The sequence below is a fragment of the Onychomys torridus genome, chromosome 19, assembly GCF_903995425.1.
Source record: "Onychomys torridus chromosome 19, mOncTor1.1, whole genome shotgun sequence".
Classification (NCBI taxonomy): domain Eukaryota; kingdom Metazoa; phylum Chordata; class Mammalia; order Rodentia; family Cricetidae; genus Onychomys; species Onychomys torridus.
The window spans coordinates 24,655,551-24,678,470 of NC_050461.1; the positions used below are offsets into that span (position 1 = coordinate 24,655,551).

A 22,920-nucleotide genomic window follows, 5' to 3' on the forward strand; every position below is an offset into this window, starting at 1 on the left:
ACCACATCTGGTCACTGCTGCCTATCTGCAGTGGCTTCTCATTCCCTCACAATGAGACCCAGACTCTAATTTCTAATTCCTGGCCCAGAAGCCCCACGAGACCTATCTATATGTTTATTTACCCATGGCTTCACCATCTACCATCCTCTTACAGCTCCCTTGACTCGAGGACATTTTTTCACACCACTGCTGCTGTTCTGACATGTAAGGGTTCAGGTTTGGCCAGTTCCTCAATCCAGAACATCTGCCGCTCACTCCCTCACTTCCTCTGGGTTTCCATCAAATGGCTTCTCATCACAAAGATCTTCCCTGACCAGGTCATGGAAGTAGTTCCACCCGCCGTTCTGCTCATAATTCACTTAGTGCCCCTTTCCAACAAACTTCACTTTTTATAGCAGTTTTAGGGTCAGAGGAAAATTGAGCAGAAACTCATGTAAAGTCCTCATGGAATTCCGTGCCCACAGAAGTATAGCTATACACAAACAACAGCAACAAGCTATATAATTCAGTTAAATGACACTGAACTGCCACCTTATTACTATCCGAAGGTCATGTGAACGTTTTCCCTTCGTGCTGTCCACTCATAGATTTTGGCAAAAAGGGTAGTGATGTGTACCCACCATTCCAATCTCACAAACAAGCAGTTTTGTTGCCTTCCAGATTCTCAGAACTCTTGTTTATTTTTCCTGATCCCCAGAACTCATGGCAGCCACTGATCTTTTCATTTCATATTTGGACCTTTTCTAGAATGTCATAGAGTTGGAATCATACAATATGTAGCCCTTTCAGATTGACTTCTTTCAGTAAGTAATATATAATTAAATTACTTTCACATCTCTTTGTGGCTAGGTAGCCACTTTTTAAAACATTTAGTGTAGGGAAAGATGCCACATTACTTTATTTGATACACTCACACAACATCTCTCCCTTTCTTTTATCCTCTTTTTCCCCTCCCATACAGACTTCCTTGTTCTCTTCCAAATTCATGGCCTCTTTTTTCGTTAATTATTGTATGCACACACACACACATGTGCCTGTATATAACCTACTCAGTCTGTATAATGTCACCTGTATGTATGTTTTCAGGGCTGAACGTTTGGTACTGGATAACTAAGTGGTGTGTTCTTCCCCGGGAAAGAGTGTCTCTCCTGCTCTCAGCATTCCTTAGATGCGTTCCTGTAGTTCTTTGTCTGAGGTTGAGGTCTCATGCTCTCCCCCATGCATTTTGTCCTGTCTATTGGTGTCGTCCTTGTTCAGCTCATGTTTAGGCAGTCATGTCAGTGAGACTTCATGGGTGTAGCTTCTGTCAGGAGACACAACCTCACAGCACACTCTGATATTCTGCCTCCTCTTTCTCAATGTTCCAGTCTTAAGAGTAAAGGTGTTTAGTAGATGTATGCATTGGAACTTAGCTCCACAATTCCTTCTTAAGCTCTAGACAGGTTCCTTTCTCTAAATGAAATTGCCATTGAAGAATATCTTAGTTTCTTTGAAGTTTTGGCAATTGCAACTATCCATGTGCAGGTTTTTTATGTGATAAATGTATTTTTTAATTCTTTTGAGTAAAGAGAAGAAAATGTGACTACTACATCACTTATACTTAGGAAAAAAATTCCATTTTTGTTTTGTCTTCTCTAAGATAATATCTCAGTATGTAGTCCAAGCTAGTCTGGAACATGCTAGACTCAAACTTTGGATTCTTCTGTTCTAGGCTCCCAATCACAGAGGAAAAGTATACTTAAAATGTAAAAATGTTTCTCCAGTGGCTGTATCATTTTTTTATTCCTTTCATAAATAAATGAAGGTACCATGTGCTCCACATTTCGACCCCATTTGTGATTGCAATGTTGTAGATTTCAGCCACTCCCATAGACATGTTGTGGAATCACCACCATTGTTTATGTTTTCTATGATGTCACAAGGTGTAGAGTATATTTCCATGGCTCTTGGCAAAGATTTCTTTGATGAATGTTCTCTTCAGATCTTCTGTCCATTTTTTTCAGCAGGTTATTCACCTTTTTCTTTGTGATTAGTACATATTCATTATATGAATGAATGAATTCTGTAATGACATTTCATACATGTGTATCATGCTTTTGACTCTATTCACCTCATTCCTGTCTCAGCCCATCCTTTTTATTACCGATTTTTGAAATTTGATGTAAGTTTTTTATTTTTGCGGAAAAATGTATCATGTATTATGTGGGGTTTTCTGTAATTTCTCCTCTAAATGTGTTGCCTGTTTCTTCATCTTTTAAATAATAGTTTTCCAAGAGGAGGAATTTTTACTTTCAATACTGTCCAGTTCTCAATGATTTTGTTCTTGGGTTGTATCTTTAGTGGTGCATCTGAGAGATCATCAGAACTGCATGGTAGCACATGACTGGAATCCTAGTTCTTAGGGAGAGGAAACAGGAAGATTAAAGTTCAAAACTAACCTACAACCTGAGCTGAGCCAGAGCTTGTCTCAAGAAACAAACAATCCAATCCCAACAAAACAACGAACAACATCAGGAAGCATGCCCAAGGTTGTCTGACATCCTTCTAGGCTTTCTTCCAGGAGTTTTACAGCTTTTTGGTTTGTGCTTGGTGTCTGAACTATCTAGTGTTAAATTTTCCTCAGAGTGTAAAGTCTTGTTAGGCTCATTTATTTTGCATGTGGGGGTTCAGTTCTTCCAAATCAAAGACCGTCTTTGCTTCCCTGTGGTACTTTTGTTCTTCTGTCAAAGATCAATTTATATTTATGTGAATTTGTTTCTGGGATCTCTTTCATTGATCTGTTTTTCTATTCTGTTGCCAGCATCTCTACGCTAGTGCCAAGCTGGATTGATTACTATAGCTTTATACTGAGACATAGAGTTGGAGAGTGTCAGCCTTCTCTCTTCACTTTTCTTGTTTTATAGATTTAAGTTTATTTTTAATGCATATTTGTGTTTTGCCTATATGTATATGCATGCCTAGTGCCCACAGAGATCAAAAGAGGATGTCAGATCCCTTGGAACTGGAGTTACAGATCATGGTGAACCACCATGTGAGTGCTGGGAACTGAACTTGGTTCTTCTGCAAGAACAATAATTCTCTTCACTGAGACATGCCTATAGGCCCTGTCTTTTCTTCAGTGTTGTATGAGCTAGTCTGGCTCTTTTGACTCAAATAACACACACACACACACACACACACACACACACACACACACACATGCAAATTTCTCTCCTTTCTCTTTATATTTCATGGGCTATTATGTAATTACTCCAAGTCTACTTAACATAGTACCTATACTAATAAAGAATTCCTGATTCTTTCCTGTATCTCTCATCTCACTGAAGTTATTGCCGTCAATCACACATAAGCACATGTAAGACACATGATATATCAGTGCTACTGTATTTTAATATGTATGTATGCATGCTCATTGTGGGCACATGTACATGTGGGTGGAAGGTGAAGAGCACCCTTACCCTTAGAAATGTTGTCACCTACTTTGAGACAGGGTATTGGAAGGGCTTGGGTCTCACCAATAAGGTTAGGATGACCATCAGAGTGCCCAAGGGACCCTCTTGTTCCTGCCTCTCAGAACTGAGATTACAGGAATGCGTCCCCCTGCCTGGACTTTTTACATGAATTTCAGAGCTTGAATTTACATCCTCATACTTGCCTGCAAGCACTTTATTGACGAAGCCACTCTCTCCAGCCCCATGGCTATTGTTTTTAAGCAAAGTATTGCTTGTTACATTAATTAAAAATAAACATGTTTTTATTACCTTTATTTGTTCTTTCCTTAAAGTTATTCTTTTCTTTATATCAATTGTTTCCCTCTGAAGAACATTTTTCCTTTATTTTACACGTTGACCACAGTTTCCCCTCCCTCCTCTCCCCCTGTTCCCTCCCCCCTCAACTCCCATCTACCCCCTCTCCATCCACCCACTCCTCCTCTGTCTCCATTGGAAGAACATTTTTATAATTTTTGTTTTGTTTTGTTTCAAGGCTGGTCTATTGGCAACAAATTATCTTTGTTTATCTGTTGGAGTAAAACCTTTATTTCTCCTTTTTATGTTTTTGAGACAAGATGTATACAAAACCCAGGTTTGCCTTAAATGCCTGAACATCTAGACTCTGCTTGAACGATGGCTTACACAGGTGTGTGTTTCCACACTTTTGAAGAATAACCTTACAGGATACCAATTACGTTTGGAGTTGTTTTTATTTTGAGTATGTATGTGTACTCATGTCTGCATGTATGGAGCCCAAAGTTTGACTTCAGGTGACTTTATATATTGCCCTACCTTGGTTTTTAAGGCAGGATCTCTCACTGAACCTTGCCATTTTGACCAAATTGGTTGACCAGCGGTCCCCTAGGGCACCCCTCTCCCATGTCCTTGTCTCTGTCCCTGTTACTCTCAATGCTGAGGTTAGAGATGTGCACCACTGTGCTTGGCGTTTAATGGCGTACCATGGAGTCTAAATTCAAGTTGTCATGCTTTTCTCCCCAAGCACTCTACCCAGCCACTGGCCTCAACAAGCTGTTGTCCCTGTCAACACTGAATGTTTCATTCTGTGTTCTTCATTTCTTCCTGACATGGTTTCCTGTAAGAAGCTGGATGCCATTCTTTTCTTTACTTCACAGTTCAAAGGTATTTTGCCTCTGGTGAATATTCCCATTTTTTAAAATTATTGATGTTTTTCTACTTTGAATACCTAGCTAGATGTATGAAGGGTTTTATTTCTATTTTGTATTTATCCTGCTTGATTTTATTTAGGAATCCTCGATTTTTTTTTACACTTATTTGTGAGAAATTATCAGATATTATTGATTTAAATGCTTCCCACGCCTCCATTCTCTTTTTCTCTCTTTACATTGCTTCCTTTTCCAGGCACCTTATGATGTTCAAAGTTCTCTTGTATATTTCCTGACTTAAGACTGGTCATTTCTCCAGAGATGCTTGATTCATTTACTCAAGATTGGTATTAGAAAATAAGATCTGGCTGGGGGTTTTCAGATGGACACTGATATGTAATATACCGATGCCTACTAATCTACACCGACAGTCCTGACTATAGTTACTGCTTTATCAGTCCATCACTACCCATGTCAAGTTAACATGAGTTAAATCAGTCCTTTAGCCCTAATGTGCTCACACATGACTCATTCTAGCCTTGGAAATACTACATTAGTGCTGAAACTGCTAAAGTTGAAATTGACAAAAAAGACACTAGTTGGTAGCTGGTGGTCTTCCTTGCCCAAGTAAATGATTTTGGAGAATGTAGGGAGCCAATTCACAAGTCTTACTGGCTGCATCCAACATGGCACATCAAACATTAAATAAATGTTTACCATATGCACTGTTGGTATCCATAGCGCCCATCTTACCTCCCACTCATTCACTACAGGCTCTCAAAGGTCCACGGTCTACTTTGTACTAAGCATGGAGCTCTGCTGTGTGAATGTGATGGTGAACAGACATGTTTCCTGTCCTTGGAGCACTGGCCCATAAATGGTGAGGGAGGTAGAGACAATAAGTAAATAAGTGAGTATGTAAGTATGTGGTTGCAAGCTATGATGTGGGATATAAAGGAAGGGAGTGTAGAAAGAAATTAAAGAGGGAACATGCAGTCTGGTTCATGTTCTTTGTGTCCTCAGAGGCTTCTATTTTAAAAGGAAGATTTACATCGGGACGTTTTTGACTATAAAGGATGTTAAATATCGGAGTGCTTTTTCAAAGAGGAGTAAAGAACATTGGCCTGCCTCTTTTTTGCGGAGGACTAATTGCAAGGGCTGAGTTCCTTTATTAGTCCCTTTACTGAAAATCATTTTCAGTTTTGCATTTCCAACGTGGAGGAGGGGCCCAGAAGCCACTCTGGTGCCTGGATTCTTCATGTGGTTTTGTTTCAAGAAAACTGAAGAAACAAGCTATTTATCCTCAGCGTTTATGGGAATCTCAACCCAGTTACGTGAAAGAAGAGACTTATTTGCATCCTGTGGAATGGAAATCGCAGTCCTATCTGCAGCCTGGAAAACCCTGCCTAATGTTCCTGTTGCAAACAAAATGGCTTCTGGAAATGCCCAACACAAAATCTATGTGTATATGTATCTATATACATACATACATACATATATACATACATACATATATGTGTTTGCACGTGTGTGTGTTTGTGTGTGTGTGTGCATGTGTTTTGAGAATGCTTGGGAAATGGTGGATAATTACAGCCCAGAGTGAACATAGTTTCCTTCCATGTATTCAGTTCCCATTTTCAAATTTCCACCGCTTGCAATGTTTCGCCTGTGGACCTGACCGCATCTTTGCTTCTTGATACTTATCTTTCAAACCTAGCAATTATCAGCCAAGTCTCTATACCAGCACCATGGTGTGCAGAATCTCCTGACCTCAGACACTTGCTGGGACTCAGCGGCACTAAACAGCCTTGGCTCTTCTTGGCAAGCTTCTGGTTGTGCCAGCTGCATTCCAAAGAATGTTCTTTCCAGGCTGTGTGCAGCATGCTCTCATTTATAATATATGCAACGAGCCTTAGCCCCATGTTTCCTTTTCCTATCTCTCCCTGTGTTCTGTCATATCACCAGCATCTTGCACATCATACACTCTTCCAAATCACTTAGGCCCTGCATCTAAGCACTGAATAGATTTGGAATCGCTCTTCCTCTCTCCTCTCTTTTCACCTCTTTCTTTCTTCTGCTCTGTCTCAGCATCATTGCCTGCATAACTTAGCAGGGAGACCACTTGGTGTTGGGGTTAAAGGCATGGGCTTTGGGAACAAACTTCTCTAGTCAAAATGCTGATTTACATGCATGAACTGTGAATCTTAAGCAAGTTTTACCTTCATTGAGCCTCAAGTCACATATGTGAAATGGCAATAATGCTATTTATCTCTATGTCATTTCAAGCTTGGATAAGCTATTCAATGTAGCAGCGTGCTTAAAACAGTGTCTGACATACACAGAACAATTTCTGTATAGATGATATCTATGATTACTGTCACAAACTTGTACTTCATTTCCTGGAACAAAGAGACTTAAATTATGAAATTCAGTTCTGAGTTAGAATTCCTCAAGTTGAATCCTGATTTCCCCAATTCCTTGTTGGATAACTTAAACAATTTAATCTCTCTGAGCCTAATTTCCTCCTTTGAAAACACTGATACTAATAGAAACTTCTTAAGGGTCATTCATGAGGATTCAAAGGTGATAATGAATACAAAGCATAGGACATGTGTGGCCTGACATGGGAATAAAAGTGATCCAGATGGGAATTCTACAACCCAACAAGGGTATTACCAAAAACTCAATAGATACATTTAATGAGAGAGAGAGAGAGAGAGAGAGAGAGAGAGAGAGAGAGAGAGAGAGCTCAGAAGAGGGACATTTTGAACTTCAGCGGAATTCACTAGACTACATTCAGTAAAATAAGAAATAAATGAACTTTCTTCTGTATGTATAGAATACTCAGGGAAGAGCATTAAAATCATGAGTTTATCAGTTTTCTGTTGCTATAGCTGATTACCATGGACTGGGTAACTTATCAACTTGAAAGTTTATTTAGCTCCTGGCTCAAGACTTTGAGAGCTCCAAGGTAGGGTCTCCTTGTGGTATTCTGTGGTGGTGTTCTGGTATCTTATGGCAAGAAGGGTGTACACAAAAAACAGGGCCCAAGTGACCTTTACACCAGTGCAGTCTTGAGACGCCTCATGACCTATTCATCACCTTAAAATCCATAGCTGCTTTCACCTAATCCAATTGCTTATTACCTTACAATACAAATTAATTTTTCTTTCTTTTGTCTTTGTCTCCTCCTTCCTTCTTCCCTCTCCTTCTTTGTCCCTTCCTTTCTTTGTTTCTGGTTTGTCTTTGTTTTGTTTTGTTTGAGACAAAGTTTCAATATGTAGTGAGCGTGGCCTGCAACTTAAGATCTTCTGTTCAAACTCCTTGACCAACTCTAGACTCCACATGGGTTTTGGGAAAACATTTCAATTGTATCAAGAGCTATGAGGTCCAGAAGAAAAGTCTAATGCCATGAATTTGGAGTTCTCAAGTTGAGGGGAAAGAAGCCCTGGTGTATGCAGCCTTGAAAAGTCCTTAAACATTACATATTTGAGTAGTCATCACTTCTCCAAACTTATCCAAGGCATCAAAGCATTTTGAGTAGTTCCAGGAATTTAAAGAAAAAAAAATACTGTGCTAAGAAATTCAAAACTGGCATCAGCATCAATCTGTTGAAAATCAAAGATTAAAAAACTCCAGCAAGTGGGCAGATAAAAGGCACATGCTACTTCTAGAGAGCAAGAAGACAATTTGTTTGACGTTTCAGTAGAAATTATAGAAACTGGTCTGGTGATACAGCTCAAGTGGTTAACATGCTTGCTGTGTGGGCCTGAAGACAGGAGATTGGGTCCACAGAACCCATGTAAGTGTCAGGTGGGCATGGCAACCTGCCTTCAATTCCAGCCTGGAAAGGTAGGACTAGGAATCTCCAAAGCAAGGTGGGTAGAGTAATCACGTTAGTGAGCTCTGATTTTGACTGAGAGACTAAGGTCTTACCAATGAATGAAGTAAAAGAGTGATAAATGATGATTTCATGCCTCTTAGGCATGTATGCCCATACACGGTTATGTTCACACATGCAAACATGTACACACACACACACACACACACACACACACACACACACACACGGAAAGTGAAAAAAAGGAAAATTAGAATCTAAATATGAGTAGAATTATTCTTTAAAATAATATGTCAACATGGAACCCTATATTTAGAAGGAAAATTCATCAAAATTCAATGGAAGGTTAAAGTTGTTTTCTTTCTAATAGTTACAGAATTCATAACTGGCATACCTGCACCAAAAATATAGAAATAGGGATGCTTTGGATATAAAGGAAACAATCTCACATACACAGAATTTCAAGATAAAGTGAAGAGCAACCAATAAAGATGATATGTCATACTGAATCTATTAATATCACACTCTATTGGGACATCAAGATTTATTTTACAGTTATGGCAATTCAGCCAGCATAGTTATGATATGAGAATAAAGGAGTGGTCCAAAATAAAGTAATAGTCCCAAGAATAGAATAGAAACCCAAAACCAGTCTCATACATCTGCGTACTTGATTTATGACAAGAAAAACAGAAGTCTGGAGTCAAATTGTGTCCTTTCAAAAGATACACTGAGTTCCCAACTCCTGGTACCTTAGATTATGACTTTCTTTGGGAGCAGAGTTATTCCCAGGTACACTTAGCTAAGACAAGGTCTTAAGGGAATACTATGGGTCCGTTAGCCAATGGTACTGCCACCCTTATGAGAAGGGGGACATTTGAGCATGTACAGACATAAGGAGGAGGAAAGCACACAATGATGGATGAGAACTTGGAATACTCAGCTATGAATGAGAGCCTCAAACATTGCCAACAAACCACCAGATGCTGGAGAAAGACAAGAATGTCTCAGTGCCTAAAAGCAACTGGAGGAGCATGGTCCTGTTAGCTTGATTTAGGACTCTAGTCTCTAGAACTGTGAGACAAGTCATTTTAAACAACCCAGATTTTGTTATTTTGTTATGGTAGTCTTAGGAGTCTCACACATCACTGCAATGAAATGGGAATAATGATTGGGTAATATTTACAGAAGCAGAATGTGGACAAGTGTATTGATCCAGAGCTTACATTCCTATGTATGGGTCACACTGAAATTGAACAGAAATGTATCTCTATGTAACAGAAACAGGTATAGACATGCTCCAGGTGTGGGCTGGGGCTCCGTGGTTGAGTGAAGAATTTTCACAGCAGTGCTCCTCCTAATGTAAAACAAATAAAGAAATAAACAAATGAACAACACACATAACAACTGCCCCCACAAAAAAAACTGTAGTGTTGCAAAGAATTCAAATTCAATCCTGCTAAAGCAGCAAGGATGAATCCCCAAAACATGATTAAGGAGGTGTGGGAAGGAAATCAAGGAAAAATAGATTATAAAACTTGATTCCAAATATATAAAGCTGATAACTGGCAAACTAGTTTATAATAATGTAAGGCAAAACCAAGGATTATCTTAGGATGGGTGTTAATGATTTAAGGGGTACCAGGGAAGCTTTTAGAATATTGGTGATATTCTTTTTATTTGTATGATTTTTATACATGTCTTACCTGTATAGAATTTATTTATCTTATGCTTTGTATATTTTTCTCTGTCCCAGTTCAAGGATGATATTTATAAAGACAATACAAGTTACTGCTATATCTTATACTGGTATCTACTCTGTAACAAGTTAGCTGAAAACTTAGCATCTTAGGACATCACTCATTTGTTATCACATGGTTACTAGGGATGGAGAGTCCAGGAGTGGCCTAATGGCATTCTCAGGCTCTGGATGTCTCACAAGCCATGACTCCCTCCAGATTTAGCAAGGAACGAATGTTTTCCTGGCCCACTCATATGGTGGTCAAGATAATTCAGTTTCTTCTAGGTTGCTGAGGAACCAGTGCTGTCCCATTCTACTCTACCATGTACCTCCAAACATGGCAGCTGACACCCTACATAAGATGCAAGGCCAACAAGACAAAGGTTGTGGTCTTTGTGACTTACTGGGGAACTGACACCCTATCAATTTTGTCATGTTCTATTCATCAGAAAAAAGTGACCAGACTGAGCTCTCACAGAAAGAGAAGGGGTATACCATGCCTACTAAAGACTTGGGAGCCTCTGTAACAGTTACCTCTGCAGCACGTAATTCTGCAGAGCAAAACAAGGACCACAAGACACACGCAGACATGTGTGAAATGCTACGCTTCCCTGTGCATTTTTCAGTGCACAGGATGAAGCCAATCATACAGGATCCTTGTGATAAATGGGCAAGTCTTCACTGTTTCACATTGATTGTGTAGGCAGAGTGACTGACCAGCTTTTAACTGAACTCGGGTATTCTCCCCTCCAAAGTTAAATGAAGTTACATAGAGAAAAGCTATCCTCACATAAAGAAATGGCAAAATATTCTGTTTTAATGGGTTTGAAGAGACTCTTCCCAGTAACAAATGTTCCTAGTTATCCCACCACCCACTTGAAAAGCAACTGGCATTAGGGGAAGAATAGCCTTGTCTGGTCTATGGCAGGAAGCCTCATTTTATTGGAATGCAAGCATTACTGAGAAATAGGAAAGGGGAGAAAGAAATTGAGAAAATGGCCATCAACAACTGCTTTTAATGGAAATGGCATGATGGCCCCTCACCCTCTTCTTCATGGTTTTGAGGCAGTGATCCCCAGAGAGCGTGTCTGAGGATGCAAAGCAAAGACCGCCGTTGAGAAAGCTTGGTCTGCAAGTTCCCTCTGCTTTGATGCCTCAGTGAGAGGGAATAGTTCCATTGTGTTGTGTGTGGGTTTTGATATGTAGCTTTGAAAAGAATACTAAATCCTCCCATGAAAAGGTTGAATATTGTGTTTTTTTTGCTGAGTAAAGGGAGTTGTTTTTGAGTAAGACTGAAGTCAGTCCAAATTCTCAGTTATTAAGGCCGCCACTTCCTCAAGAGGCACATAAATGTACCCTTCCTTTTGTTTATGTGTTTTTCCATGGAAAATTCAATAATTCTTCTCCTTCACCACCAGACTGGAGGGGAAGACATGGAAATGCAGGTAAAATGTTTTGAAGAGAGGGGGAAGAGACAAGGATGTCTTGTTTCTTTAGACTGTTGGTAGAATTACAGAGGTTGCAGTTTTCAAGCATGGAGCCTGCAAGGGCCACTCCATGAGAAATTTTCTCATTCCCAGTACAAAACTACCCTGTGGAAATCACTGCACCACACTATCACCTAGAAATCCTGTCAAGTAACTGTTTGCTGTTCAGTGTCATTAAGAAATAGAGAGCAATTAAGAATTTATTTAAGAAACATGATCCACACCACAAACCAGAAAATGGTCGATTTCTATGCTTCCCAAAGTTGGATGGAAATCAGAATTACTAAGATTGTTTTAAACTTATATTTCCACTGACTTATTTGAATCCCTTAAGTCAGAATCTCTAGGGCTGGAAAGTAGGAAAGTGTCTTGAAAAAAGGCTCTTCAGGTTAAGATTCTAAACTTTTTAGATAAGGATCCAAACACTGGCTATGTAAAGTGAGCAGAAACTTCCAGGTCATGATGACAGTCTAGATTCACAAACCTCCTCCTCAACAAGCTGACCAACTGACATAAAGAAAGAGATTGCAGATGTGCAAATAATTACACGAATTTCTTCATTCGTTTTCTGTGCCCATGATCCTCAGGAAACAGGGCACTCCTGAATCTCCAAATTTTGTTGATAATTTCATGAGTACGTCTCCATCACTGGATGGCATCTTGTTATGTCCTCAAATGCTCTCCGTTTTCTAGGATGTATGCGAGTATTTGAACTGTCTGTTGAAGGGAACAATTAAACCCACTCTAATTACACTTTCCATACAGTTGTCATCTCTGAGTCTCCATTTTCCAAATGAAAGCAATCTGTCTATCTCTGTTTTCCTCATGTGTCAGGCAATTGGAAACAGGAGCAATTTTAACTTTCCTAGAACATCATCTTTTCCATCTTTAGACTACAATCCTCACTCCTCACAGAGAAGGGAATGAAATGTCTCTTTTCCTCACCCATTGTTAGGTCTATGACTTAGGTCCCTATAATGAAAGAAAGATTAATATGAAAATAATATACAGTGTTGTTTATTAGAAATTTTATACAGCACTGGAACCTGATAAGGGGTTGAAGACTTAAAGAAATAGAGAATTCTGTGTATTTTTCTTATTGTTGTTAAGTTTGATGAAGAACTAGATAGTCATGAAAACTTCATTGGACAAGGGAATTTGATCTGATGCCTTAATACTAGGGAGAAGAGGGCTTTTTTCCCTTTCAGATTGTTCTATATGTCCTATGCCATTAGAGATAAGTGTGTGGATTTCCTTTAAGTATGGAGAGGATAGTTCTGCAATGCAGGCCCTATGGTGCTCCTCAGGGAAATGACTCTTCCTGAGTTTTATGAGCTTCTTCCCAGATAGGCAGAGAAAAAGTTAGGGACCATCCATTTTGTACCTTATTTTGAAGAATCATATTTTGAAGCAGCCTGTCCTAGACTATTGTTAGTTTATGGCATGCAGGTTTTTGTCTACAAAGAGATTTCTTCCGTTCTTTTCCCTCTCTCAAGAAGGTGGTGAGCCACAAATATTCCGGGAAATCTGTCCAGGAAGTCTGTCCAGGAAGTCTTCTTCAACACGCATCAGTAATATCTCTCCATCAGAACTATATTAGGAGAAGCCCCGTCTTCTGGTCCCACTGCACAGTTCCCCTTCTTCAGAAGTGTGTGATGCTGTTCAATCGCGTGAAGGCACAGATGTGCCTGTTGCTATGGAAACTTCCTCCAAATCCTCATTCATCATCATTCACCACCAGATTTCTCTCCCCAGCACAATGTATTTCACAATCACTCTGGACAAAGCTGTGTTCTGAATCACTGTTGATCCAAACCTGAGATGACTTCACACGTCTAACGCTCCTGTGCAAGATGCCTTCACACCAAATCCATAGGACAGGTTCTCCACGACTGTCCATGAACTTAACTGCTGCTCCAACCCAGATCACCAGCGATTGTGCAGCTGATCATCTATGAGAAATGAATAACAGATAAATGAACAACCTCTGCTTTTTTTTTTTCATAAAAGATCTAATGAATGTTCACGTGCCTAGGAACTCAGGTGCTTGCCACTTGTGTTTGCAGTTCTATTTGTACCTTCTTGCTGCTATGTGAACAAAGGTAATAATTTTATCATTCTAGTTTTTGTTTTTTTCTATGTCATCTATTAAACAGAACAACCCACTCAACTAATTCTTACTGTTGTTGTGAGGTTACAGTCAGCAAATGCATGTCAAAGCCCTAACAACCGGTCAGGAGTCATCAACTGGATGGAATTGTAATTTCATGACTACTTACTCTCTCAGATCTCTTGTTAGTGAACAAATTGCCATAGGATATCCATGATTTCCAAGATTTTACTAGAAAATTCTTCATGAAGGACCAGATATTAAATTAGAATATAAAGGCCTAGAGATGTAGATACAAAACAAGGAACAAAAAACAACAACAACAAAAATCTTCACCTGCTATGTCAGTGAATAGTTCTTGTCAATATATATATCTTTATATTGACAGTTGGCCATCACCTTCCTTATTTGACAAGTTCAAGCAGGTCTACCAAGACTGAGGTTTTCACTCTGGTGACATGAGAAGTCACCAGAGGCTTTTGATCCAAGAAGTGGTACTATCTAACCCTACTTGTTGAGAAAACAATCTGTTTTCTGCGTGCTAGGTGTTTTGAAACTGAAGGTTATTTAGGACTCCCTCTAGGACTCAGGCAGGAAGTGATACTGGCTTACAGTGAGTGCCGTGGTGATGGGGGGGTGAGTGAGAGGTGTCAGGCTCCCTTGTCTTCTGGTTTGGTGGGATTTTCCAACAGTTAGCAGAAAAAATAGCAGGCAAGAAGAGCATAAACATGCCTGCGAATTGGAAGGTGGAACCTGCAGTTTTCTAAGAGGTCATGACTGTTGTGAGGAGGTCTTCAGGGAGAAGTGAGATTCCCATGCTGGTTTTACTGAGTGTGCCATACCTATCTATAACCAACCACACCCTGGAGAGCAGGTAGTAGCATCTAGATGCCTTCAAAGACATGGAGTCACCTAGGGAGTGAGGCTAGATAGTGAAAAATATGTCTAATCATTTTTCAATTGTTCCAGTTTCTGTTTCTAAAACCTTTACTTAATGACTTTGATCTTGCTTGGTAGGACACTTTCAGTCAACTCTGACCATATTTTAGGTATTCCTCTATCCAGTGAAATTTCCCACCATACTGTCATAAGTTCAAGTTAAGACATTTGTTAAAGTATGCTTCAGTGATTACTGAGAATTTTCTGAGTTTTACTCTACAGTTTCCTACTTCCACACCATTGCTGAACTTGTTTTTTCGACTTTAAACAAATACTCACATTTCTGTTTAAATCATCATTTTTCTAAGGCCCAATTCATAGCATGTGTCTAGTGCTTTTATTTTCCAACAGCCAGATTCATCCTCTCTCTCTCTCTCTCTGTCTCTGTCTCTGTCTCTCCTCTCTCTCTCTCTCTCTCTCTCTCTCTCTCTCTCTCTCTCTCTCTCTCTCTCGCAGTCACCCAGGTCTGATACTGAAGGTTAGGGATGATATTCTCTGGGCTGCCTTTCTATATTGACAAACAGAAAAACTCAAATATCTACTACTCCTAGACTCCTTCACCTGTAAACCCGGCCTATCATGAGAACATCAAGGCTCCCACAATATACTTGCGAGGCTGAATGATTGTATGTTTATAAGTTTGATCAGGCAATTTCAAAATGGCAGAGGTCGTTCGTTTCAAGACACTGTGTACAGTCCCGGATTACAGGTCCTCAGTGGGAGGCATCAAAGACTGCCTGTAATTAATGAGTTTCATTGAGGGTTTTGTAGTATGTTTGGACATAGTTACTAGCTCTGGAGAACCAGCTTTGTTTTCCTGGCCGTTTGAGACATTCTATAAGCATACAAGTCCACCTCAAACTCAGCGTAATGGAGATTCTGTTTTCTGCACTTAAACTTGCTGACCCACAAAATGCTCTTCTTAGTAGGGCATAACATTTTGCTTTGCTCTGTAATATATTTTACTGTGCTCTCATTATTTTCTCTATAACATCTGTTAGCTCCTTTCAAGTAGAAGATAACTTCATCAACCCTACTCACACTTGCATATGAAACAGCACCTAACTGCTGTGATGGTGGGACCCGGGTACCTTAGCAAACTCTCAGGGAGCTCCGTGAGAATTTTAACAACAATACTTATGAGCACAGAAAAAAAACTACAGCCGTTAAGTTTTTGGCTCCAGCAACCTCATATAGGGAGATCATGCACACACAGAAATTACTGAGTACTAAGGGCATCATGAACCAAGAAAGTGTCACATAGGGCTTTCATTCAAGTCACTGATAGAAATGAAGGAGTCTCAGAATATATGACCCCTGTTGTTCAGAAATGAAGACAGACATGGCCCGTGTAGGAAGTAATCAAAGCAAGAATAATGAATAATGGGACTTCATTTGAACTTAAACTAGGTTGATTCTCAAATTCAGTCCTTTAATTCGGTTAAAAGTTGTGGGAATGCCCCAGTGCGTACTGTGAATAGGGGGAGCAGTCACACTGTTTGGGTGGCACCCCCAAGTCCTCTTCTTAGTCTCCACCATATCTTGGATGCCCTGGTAGGGCAGCCTTCTAGTGGCTTGAATGCAGCAAACCAGCACATAGAGGGGGCCAAACAGGCAGCCAGCCTCTCTGCAGCAGTGGTGGAGATGAAAGGCTGCCTTCTGATTGTTGCCATGCCAGCCCATGGTTTCTGCCCAGTGATATTTATACAGCTGAGAAGGGTATGCTAGTTTCATGTTCTTTCAACATCGGAATCAGAGCTATTTTCTCAGAAGATGGGTTCACAATGGAATGCATGTGTTTTCCAGCATCTAATGAGCTCCTGGTCCTCAGCTCCTGGGGTCCCCAAATACCGCAACTGTGGCTAAGCTGGTTGGAGTCCCTTCCATCCAGAACTCTGATTAGATTCCAGACTTTAGATGATTCTGTTTCAGAATTGGAGTTGAAGCATGTTGGGGATTTATAGCCTGTGAGTTGGATTCATTTTGGTTACTGAGGTTTTGCATTCATCTGACAGAACTAGAGTTAGTATAAGGAAATGGTTTATCAAATAGGTTTCAACTCAGCCAAAATCTCCAGATTGCTCAGGAACTGAGCTCCAAACCCAGGCCCTCATCCACCAGAAAGCACCAATTAGGGGCTTGAAACATAGCCCACTAAGTCAACTTGAATTTGCCTAATGAGAATTCTCGTCAGTGGTCTCTGGGCAGCAGCCAGGCTCACAGGCAGAAGTGTATGGGACCGAAAGATGCCGCACTGACAAGCGACTGCCATTTTAGAATGGAAGTAAAGCCATAAGCAAGGTATTCTACTGAGCAGGGCTCAAAAAAGACAAGATGGTGACAATTCCTACAGCCATCCGTTGGCATGCATGTGGGTTATGTGTATGTGCAGCATTTGCACGTACTTGTGTGGGTGTGAAGGTACAAGCATGTGTGTAGAGGAAGAGGTTGTCACATCTCTTCCCCAGTTCTTATGATTTGAGAAAGGGTATCTTAGTGAACTTGGAGCTCACTGATTTGGCGGGGCTGACCAGTCAGTACACCCCAGGGAGCTATCTGGCTCCCACTCCTCCCCAGCACTGGAGCTACAGATGCATTCTCATGCATGACTTCTGCATGGGGAGTAGGGATCAGAACACAGGTCCTTATGATTGCTCAATTGCTTGACAGGCATTCCTCCTGCGGAGCCTCTTCTCTAGCCCCTCTTACAATAAAATTTTTTAAATTTGTTTGAGACTTATCCTTTTTTATCTTATGTGTAGAGTGTTTTGCATACATGCTTACATGTGCACCATGTGCATGCCTGGTGCTGGTAGAGGTCAGAAGAAGACGTGGGATTCCCTGGAACTGGTGTTAAGGATGGTTGTGAGCCATCAACCATAGGGATTCTTGGAACTGAATGTGGTTCGCTGCAAGAACAGCAAGTGCCCTTAACCTCTAAGCCAAATCTATCCCCATCTTACAACATTCTTTATGGAGTTTCCAATATGTTCATTTTTCATTTCATTCATTTATTTATTTAAAATATAATTACATTATTTCACTCTTTTTTTTTCTTCCTCCCAACCCTTTCTATACCATTTATTGTCTCTCAAATTCATGGACCCCTTTACTTTGATTATTGTTGTTACATATATGTGCATAAATATATGAACATAATTCACTGAGTCCATTCAGTGTTGCCTGTAATCATATGACCTGATGGCTGTCCACTTTGTGTTGATAACTAATTAGAGAACATCTCCCTACAGAAGGCTGATTCTTCTCCAGGCAGTCATTAGTTGCCTATAGTTCTTAATCTAGGGGTGGGATCCCCTTTGATTTCTTCCTTCCTCATTACCGTGTCTATTGATGGTATCATTTTAGAAGGGTTTTTTGTTTAAGCAACCATACAGTTGCAGTATTGTGAGTGTGGCTCTCTTGTCATTTCTAGGAGATACAATCTCACAGCAAACTTTCTGGTTCTCTGACTCTGACAGCCTTTCTGCCCGTCTTCTACCACGTTCTCTGAGTTTTAGGGGTGGGGTCCCATGTGATTTCTTCCTTCCTCATTACCATGTGTATTGGTGGTGTCATTTTGGAGGGTTTTGTTTAAGCAACCATACAGTTGCAGTATCATGGGTGTGGCTCTCTTGTCATTTCTAGGAGATACAATCTCATGACAAACTTTCTGGTTCTCTGACTCTTACAGACTTTCTGCCCTGTCTTCTAGGTTTCCAGTACTAGACACAGTTTCTTTCCTGTGGAGTGACCCTTGCATCCAGGTAGATAGCTGCTGATTACTTGGAAGGCCGGAGTGCCGCTATTGCACCTTTAGGAACACCTTGTGGTCTGTAGTGGTCATTGTTCCTCAGAGGCACCACAGCTGGGTAGGATGATTGATTGCTTTTCTCCTTTCGCAGCTTGCTTAGCACCTTCTGACACTATGAAAGCTAGTCTTCCAGGAAGCATTTTTTTCAGGTCACACCCAGCTCTAATCTTTTGAGTCTTGTGTCCAAAGCATATGATGTTTTCAGCCATAAGGAATTACTTTCATCCTCTTCGAGGCAACCAAGGTTAACAGAAAGAGCCTGTATTGTTTTTGTGAGTCTCTTGAACAACTCTGACCAATAACTAAAAAAGTTTCTTATGCCCGGTACTAGGGTTTTTGTTGGATGGTCTATGGCTATTGGGGGTGGGGGGAGCGTATATGTTGTCTTGGTGATAGTTATGCTAAATGGGATATGATGAAATCCCAAGGTATATGTAATTTGCATTTTCCTGATGGTCAAGGATGTCGAACACTTTTAAAAGTATTTATTGGGCATTTGTATCTCTTCTTTTGAGATTATCTGTTTAGTCAATTAACTCCTTTATTGAGTATCCTAACTAATTACTCAATACAAAATGGCCAGCCCTAAAAACAAATACATACAAGCAACACTAAAAAGATTCAGTTAGTTGTATTTGTATATTTATTCATACTTCTTCCAATCTCTCTCTCTCTCTCTCTTTGTGTGTGTGTGTGTGTGTGTGTGTGTGTGTGTGTGTGTGTACAAAACAAGAATAATTAAAGAAAAAGAGGCCATGCATTTGAGAGGGAGGTGGGGTAGGTATGGAAGGGTTTGCAGGAAGAGGAAGGGTGATGTGACTTGTAATTATATTTTAATTAAAGAGAAACAGAAGTGGAAATGAATACAGTCATCAGAAGGAGCTCTTATTTAGTGATGAACACCAAATCCAACTTTTCTTCCAGCTGAGGTTCCTGGATCTCACTCTGTAGACCAGGCTGGCCTCAAACTCACAGAGATCTGCCTGGCTCTGTCCCCCAAGTGGTGGGATTAAAGGCGTGTACCACCACCACCACCACCACCACCACCCAGCCTTGGATATTTTAAAATAAGAGTCCCTTGACCCTGTTTGCTCAGGAAATGCCTGTGAAATCTTCATGGGTCATATAGGCTTTTGTCACAGTCACACATCAATATCCAACCCATTCACTATGCCCTGTTTCTTTCCTCACTTGCATGTCTACACTAGTCCTCCTTGACCTGAGGATGCATCCCGAGTCATATTTGATCTATATGGAGGGAACAGGTGCTTATAGACTATCATCATCTCTGAGTTTACAAGAACTTGAAACCAAGTGTGTGGGCTAATGGAAAGAAAGAGACCAGAGAAACTCCAGGGAAGTCATGCCTTACAGCTGCATGCCATATTAAATTGCATTCCTCCAGGACCCACATTCAGGTTCTATGAAGAGCTGGTCATTAAACTATTTCCTGCTACCACAATTCTCTGCTGAAACCTGACAGAAGATTTTAGGAACAACTAAGTTGAGGAAGCTGAAAAAAAAGTGTTCCCATCCTTGTCACATTTAATTTACATTAATTTAAATCTCTTTATATAAAGAAGATGTAATTCAGACAAAAAGCTATAAGGAGTTTGCTTAGTAAATGGCAAACATAGTTACTATTATGTGTAGAAATTAATAACTCCTTTAGACATACCTTTTGAAAGAAATAAATGAAAATATTAATATTGGCTGTATTTCTTTTGTAATTATATTCTCAGTAAATTAAATTAATCAAATTAAATTAAATTCTCAATAAATTAAATTCACATAAATTACTCTCTGTATATTTTCTTTTCACTTTCTATTTGTGTGTGTGTGTGTGTGTGTGTGCACATCCAAGTGTGTGTGCGCGTGCATGTGTGTGTGTGTGTTGAGTGCAGATGCCTGCAGAGTTCAGAAGAGGGTGTTGGATCCCTGTGTGTCTCCAGACATGGGTGCTCATAGCCATCTTTTGAGCCTTTGTTTATATTTCCTTCTTGGGATCATCTGGGCTCATTCAGAAGATGTTGCAGTGGGGAAACTGAAGGACTTAGCCAAGGACATAAGGTTTTTACAAAGAAAACAGATTCACAGTAGGGTCTTTCTTGCAGCACTTGTTATAAAATTTGGCCTATTGACTGTTATGCTAATACAGTAGGTTGTTCGAACAAATATTGTTAATACTTTCTAAATGACTCACAGCACTATATGTTCTTAAAAGTGACACAACTGTTTTCATTTAGAAATGAAGGCAATCAGGAATTTTCACCACTTCAGACTATTCTATTCAATTATGTAGAGTTTGAATAACTCTACCATGAAAGTCATATGTGCTAGCCAAAACTCAGAAAGAAAAACAAACAAATTCCGTAAAAGCAGTCCAAATTTTAGTGTTATATTGTTTTTCTTTAAATTGTGCCCCACTGGCTATAGCAGCCAAAAGGTTCAGTTGCCCAAATATATACTCAGTGCAGCTGAAAAGCTTTAACATAGACAGGAAAGTTCGCCAGGTCATCTCACTGGAGTTCAAAATGGAAATTTCTTTTGTTGTTGTTGTTGATGTTGTTTATTTGTTGTTGTTCAATTGAAGGTCCCTTACTGGTCCTGCTTCCATGAGTGCCCAAAAACAAGGGAAAGAGGAGAGCAAGTAGATGATACAGGGAGGTCCATTTCCACATTTCATTTACACACAGAACTAAACAGACAAGCACAGAGTCACTGTTGTGGTCAGAAGCTGGCTGCATGGAATGGGGAGGGATGAGCAATAGGAGCAACATTAAAAAAATAAAGGCTCCCCTCAAACTGGGTGCCTGGGAAGGGACTTGTTGTAGAATACTTTTCCTGTCTAAAACACCTGACTGGTCTAATAAAGAACTGAACACGGCCAATAGCTAGGCAGGAGAAAGGATAGGCGGGGCTGGCAGGCAGAGAGAATAAATAGGAGGAGAAATCTGGGCAGAGAGATCGAGGAGTAAGAGAAGGAGGAGGAGACAGGATATCCGGGCCAGCCACCGAGCTATACAACCAACCATGGAGTAAGACAGAAAGAAAGGTTTATAGAACAGAGAAAGATAAAAGCCCAGAGGCAAAATGTAGATGGGGGTAATTTAAGTTATGAAAAGCTGGCTAGAAATAAGCCAAGCTAAGACCTGGCATTCATAAGAAAAAAAATAAGACTCTGTGTGATTATTTGGGAGGTGGGTGGTGGCCCTCAAAAGAGTCAAAGAGAACAAACAAAAAAATAAAACAACTTGGTCTGCTTCAACCCAAGAGGAATCAGAAGCAGTTTGGGAAGGTCAGATCTACCAGGAATGGAGGCAGGAGGATGGCCCAGGGGCTTGGGGGGCATTTGGCAACACGGGTGAAGGATTATCCTCCCCATCCAGGGATCTCCCCAGCCCTTCTGGTCTGGCAGGAAAGAGGCAGCCAGCAACCCTGGAAAGCATGTCTGGGGTTGCTAGATGCTCCAGGCAGGGGATGGAGACAGCTCATAAAGGAAATGGAGGGCACCTAGCTTTTCGGCCAGGGTACAGTGGTCCTTGACCTCCTCATAGCAGTTTGCTTGTGATTCATGCCTCATTCCTGGCAGCTTCTTCATGATGGCATCCTTGTAGCTGGCATAGATCATTTTGCTCTGAAGTGATGCACAGCTCAGGGGTCCTGATGATGAACACCAGTTCCTCCTTCTTGCTTTCCTTGGTCTTGTTGGTTGCATTGTAGAAAGCATAGTGTCAGTCCTTGTCTGGCAGCATCTTGACAAAAGTGGTGTAGGGGTCATCCACAGCCTGCCTTACATCTCCTACCAGTATATCCTTGACCTCCTCCAAGATGATGTTCTTCTTGTCCTCACTCAGGCAGAAGAGCATTGCCTTCTTGTATTTTTTCACTTCTCCTGGCATTGAGGACTTGTGCAATTTCATGTCATTGAACTCCTTGATGACAGCATCAAGGACAGCCAGAGCAGAGGTCATGTTTCTGGAAGCAAAAGGGAGACAAGGAGAGGTATAAGAGAACTGAGCCTCAGCAGCTACTGTGAGCATCTTTCTGAACCTAAAATGGAAATTTCTGTGTGAATACATAACAATACAGGGAACATGGCTATACGCTGGGCAAGAGAAAGAAATGTGGTGTGGTGATATATTATGTTTTCCAAAATATTGTGCACCCTAATAAATTTATCTGGGGTCAGAGAACAGAACAGCCACTAGATATAGAGGCCAGAAAATGGTGGCACACAAGCCTTTAATCCTATCACTTGGGAGGCAGAGATCCATCCAGATCTCTGAGAATTTAAAACTACACTGGAAACAGCCAGGCATGGTGACTCACACCTTTAATCCCAGGAAGTGATGGCAGAAAGCAGAAAGGTTAAT

General features: G+C 40.5%; 1 pseudogene; it reads right to left on the minus strand.

Annotated features, from left to right (window-relative positions):
* Nucleotides 1-22,004: 22,004 nt before the first annotated feature.
* LOC118570693 lies at nucleotides 22,005-22,518 on the minus strand (annotated as a pseudogene).
* Between the last annotated feature and the right edge of the window lie 402 nt (nucleotides 22,519-22,920).